Source organism: Rhea americana, unplaced genomic scaffold (assembly GCF_003343005.1).
Source record: "Rhea americana isolate MKP2758 unplaced genomic scaffold, rheAme1 scaffold_38, whole genome shotgun sequence".
In the NCBI taxonomy this organism is placed as follows: Eukaryota; Metazoa; Chordata; class Aves; order Rheiformes; family Rheidae; genus Rhea; species Rhea americana.
Window position 1 is genome coordinate 4,402,431 of NW_028186512.1, and position 5,105 is coordinate 4,407,535.

Consider the following 5,105-nt stretch of genomic DNA (forward strand, 5'->3'; position numbering starts at 1 on the left):
CGCGTCGCGCGCTGACGGCCGTTATTCGCCGTTAGCGCCCGCGGCGCCAAGGTTCGGAGCGCGAGGTGGGGCCGCGGCTGTGAGGGGGGCGAGGCGGGGGGGGTGGCAGCGCCGGGGGGGCGGCCGGGTGGCTGCTGCGTGAAGGTACGGCAGCTGGGCTTCCCTTGGGCGCTGCCTGAGCACCCAGGGCTTACACGGGTCCAACCTGAAAAAGGAAAAAACAAACAAACAAACAAACAAACAAACAAAAAGAAAAAAAAACGAAGAAGCATGTTCCCGACGTTTTTACCCAAGTCAGATGTAGCATCATAAGAGCTTGGTAAGGGACGTACACAAATATAATGCTGCAGCTTGGGTCAAGTCTTGCTGATGCTCATCTTAGCACAGCTATATGTAAGAGCTATATAAAAGATAGGAAAGTGTGATTTTTTTTTCACCCCAAATAAAGGAAAATAGTTGTGTAAGTGTGTTTTTTGTGGAGGAGTTTCTGCTGGATGTTGTCTGGTCAAATTGATGCCCATGTAGCTATATGGGGAAGATGTAAGATGACACACGGTTGTARGTGGAAAGGGGAAGGGAAACTTCCATCATCCTGGAAGGGAACTAGTATTTGACCATGGGAAAAGTCTAGTGATACTGGCTATAGGACTTAAGCCTTGGACAGATGAAAGCTTTTCGTTATAATTTTCTTCACTCTGGTTGACAAAGCAGAATTTACTCCTGAAAATACAGAGTTTTGTGGGGGGAAAAAAAGAACTCTTCAGAGTACACAGAGAAGTTTGTAGTAATCCACAAAATCCTGAATTATGTTTAGCTTTTTGCATCAAAAGGAATGATAATAGCCTTTTACACATGTTATTAATCTAGTGGCACATGTGGAGTATACAGAAGACCATGGTGCTGGGGTCCCAAACTGACATAGTTGAGCTGTCCAGTATTCCACAGAAATCAAGCAATTGCCTTAGGAGGGCCCTCAAGAGATCCCTAGTTCAACTTTCTGCTCACAACAGGGTCAGCTGTGAGATTAGCCCAGGTTACTTGAGGCCTTGTCCAGTCAGGTCCTGAAAACCTCCAAGGATGGAGATGGCACAACCTCTCTGGGAAATCTGCTCCACTGCTCATCTGTACCCACTGTGAAAAAATGTCTACTTTTATCCAGTTAGATCCTCTCTTTCAATACATATCTCTTGTCTCATGTAAATACTAGTGTAGTTCTGAGAAACAGTGGCTTATTACAGTAGCTGCAAAATTATGCTGACATTGCAGCACTGTTAGTCACAAGAGCTTGCTCTACAGTAGTACTGCTGGCTCAGATGTCTCTTCTGATGTGCGGACAGGCTGTGGTTGCCCATAGTCCTGCAGTCCAGAATGACCAAGCTATACAAAAAAAATCCTGGGTTTCAAGTTATGTATTTTCACAGAACCTAAACACATAATTTATGGGCTGCCTGTGCATTAACTTTCTTCTTCCTTCCCCCCTCTTTCTATTCAAGAGTCCTAAAACCAGAGCAGACTGAATAGATTTGGGACTGAATAATCAAGTTTTAGGCACGCTTTGGCCCATGGTTAAATCCTATACTGGATTTGTTTGCTTTGTTTAGTCTCACCTTGTCTGTCACCACTTTAAAAATCTCAAAATTGTTTGTAGCAAGTGTATTTTGACAGCCATTTACTTAAATAATGAATTTGCTAAGCATTTATTCAGATTTAAAAATCTTGTATGAAAAGACTCCATAATGCATTAGATAGAACAGGCGCACTCTTTCTTGGTATTTCCTTTACTGCTGAGGAAAGGGAAGTTGATAACACATGATACAAAGGAGGATAAAATATTAAACTTTTAAAATTATGTTTAAATTCTTAATACAGTTAACAAGAAGGTAGAACTAGCAGGAAGAAACAGATGAAAGAGTTCTAGGCTAGATGTATTTAAGTTCCTGAAGTCTGATGAAATGAATTAAAAAATACTGAAGGACCTTGTCCAAAAAAAAAAAAAAAAAATCCTTAGCAATTAGTATTTATCACCTGGAGTTTGTGCAGGAACCTTGAGAAAGGCAAATACATGGTGCCTGTTCTAAAAAGAGAGATTGAGAATCTACGTTGGAGGTGTAATTATGATTGGATAAATCTATCTGACCACAGTTAACAACATTTTTAAATTAAAGAGCTGATGTCTAGTTTTCTAATTTTCTCATGGGTCACCCTACAGCCATATTGCATTCCTTACTGAAACTACTGTGAAGATGTATGGTTTTAGATGTGCCTGTTTCTTGTAGCTTCCTGAAGGATGTTTTGGAAGTTGCTGGTCTTTGGTGTTTACTCAGGACTTCTAGTAAAGATGTTTGATGTTTATGCGACTACACTATAGACCAGGCTAACTTGTGTTCTGCTGGGGAACTTAAAACATTGGGGATCCTTTCAGCCAATTTTTAAAGGTACCCATGAAAAAAGAGTAAGACAAGATAAAGATCATTCTTTACATCTTAAGTAATCTTTAAAATCTGTTGAGTTTTTTAAATTAAAAATTTTGTGTAATTTAAATTTAAATAATGTGTAGTATAAAATTTATGTTGAGAGAAGAAACTATTCGGCTTAAAGATTTATTTTACATTCTAAGAATGTAGTTCTGTCAAAGATCACAAGAAATAGAAAGATCTAATTGTCCTCTTTGGAACTGTCTTTACCTGACAATTGGGTCATAAACTGTAATTGTTCTTGATGCTGGATTTCAGTGACTCTGGGATATTTTGAATTAGTATTGTTCAAAAGATTTTGTATTCTCTTGTTGAAGGGAAAAATAAGAGATGTAATTGAAGATTGGATGAGATTAGAAATGTTCTTGGCTAAGATCAGGGAGCTGTGATATGACTTGGTATGAATGAAGTGGACAGGGAAATGCTTAACAGATTGTTGAAGGCATCAGAAACTTTGGAAGGGAATTGAGGGATAAGAAAAGTACTGGCTTGACATACCCATCCTAGTCTGTGAATGACAAAGGTGGTCAGGACTAATTAAAATGAATTGTAGCTATGCAAGTGAAAGTAGGCATTTTGAGTTGCCCACAAGATAAAACTGAAATGCATTGACAGAGGAAGATTTAGATTTTCTTCTGCTTTACTAGAAGAAGAGATCTTCTACATGACAAACCACCAGAGTAGGTAGAAGAGTTTTCAGTTAACATGCTAAAATAGCAAATCAAATGCTTATAGGTACCACATTAATGGATCTAAAGACTCATGGAAGATACTGACATGAAATTTCTTCAACTGTTTGTTCTCTTACAATGATTAAAAACAAGCAAATGGGCATGGTAAAATTACCTGTGATAACCTCCAGAAAAGTGTTGAAAAAATCGTAAGGTGGTATGTTCATATGTGACAAATTAAATTGCTTTACAAGGTTATTTTAAGTTTTAGAATTGGCCAAGGAGATGTATGAATCAAGTACCTGTGGTTTTTAATTAAGGTTACGCAGAATGGAATGCAGACAATGGTGATAAGAATGGTAATACAGTGACTGTCAGTGYTGTTTTGTGGAAAATAGGTGCTTGTCCCAGTAAGTGACACTTTCAATGATTTAATAATATTAACATACTGCTAGTATGTGAAACACAACTTCTGCACAACGTTTCTGTTTTTTGGCTCTAAACATTATCAATGCAGTCAATATTAAAATGAATGAGGAAGGAAGAATTAGTTTTCTTTTGGGACATTTGTAGTACAGTCCTACCAGGTATGTTTTTTGCTTTGATGCTGTTTGATATCTGTATGCACTGCTTGGTAAAACTTGCAGATGACATAAATTGAATGGTAAATAACAATCAGTACATTCTAATGTTTGAATTGCTTAGCAAAACTGATAAAGTTAGGAAGAAAGAATTTGAGTCAGATTTCTAGAATGAGACAATATACTGGAGTCCTGTGTTGTTTAGGGCCTTAGTTGTAAACAAACTGGTGATACAACTGTTTTCTGAGGTGTATCAGTAGGAGAATATTTCATACAACTTGTGGTGACTAGAAAATAATGTAAAGTGTCAGGAAGCCTAATTTTAGTGTATCACTTTCTTTTAAGTTTTCCTTTGAATAGAACTTGATCAGAACCAAAGGGTAAACAACTACCCAGTGATATCTAGAGCTGCTGTGCTTCCATTTCCAAATTCAGACAAGAACAGATTCAGAAAGAAGCAAGGCAAAAGAAGCATTTTTGACTGGACCACTAAGGAAGCTTACATAGGCACGTGCTTGATGCTACACTGCTTGAAACCATTGGATACTTTAATATGACTGGTTTTGACTTTATTTTAATTTAAAGATGTGAATCAAAAACTACTGGGCAATGTCAGTTGTTCTTTATTGCAGCAGATTAGATTGAGAGGCTGAAGTAATTAACTGCTGTTGACGTTCATGCACCTGTGAGTGTTTACAGATTAATGACTGCAGATTTTTCCAAAATTAGAAAGATATTTTCATTTAAGTTTAAATTTTTAAAGTTTATCTTCTGATAATTTTGAAATAAAATATTTTCTGAAAGAGCTGAATACTTCATTTTGACATTTAATAGCTGGAGTTAATTTGAACTATGCACTCTTCTAGATGTAGACAATGGAAGAAGAGCCAAAACAGAAATAAGGAATTCTGTCTGTGGATAATAGTATGTCCTAAATCCATCAATTTTACTTTTTGTAATGAAAATGTTATGTTTTTTGCTACATTATAGAAATTGATTCAATTTGATTGCTGATTCAGATTGGTAAGGAATGGGAGGGGAATAAAGCATTCTTAGTTCTTAAAGTTGCATGTATCCAGCAGTCAGATTCTTGCTGGATTGTTGGCCTGGAAAGGTAATGGATCAGACTACAAGCATTTAAGGAGAAGGGGAAAGCAAAAAAATATATATATATATCTTGGATTGTATGGTAAAAAGAAATTTCAAATTAAGATACGGCTCCTCCCTAAAATGAGAGAATAGTGAGAGAATAATAAGGACACTTTAGAATGATTATAATCTTTATTTCTTATTTTGATATTTTTTCCCTGGAGCTAAAATCTTGAGTAAAATTGCATTGATGGTATCCCTGCAATGATATTTATAGTTTACGTCTTTCA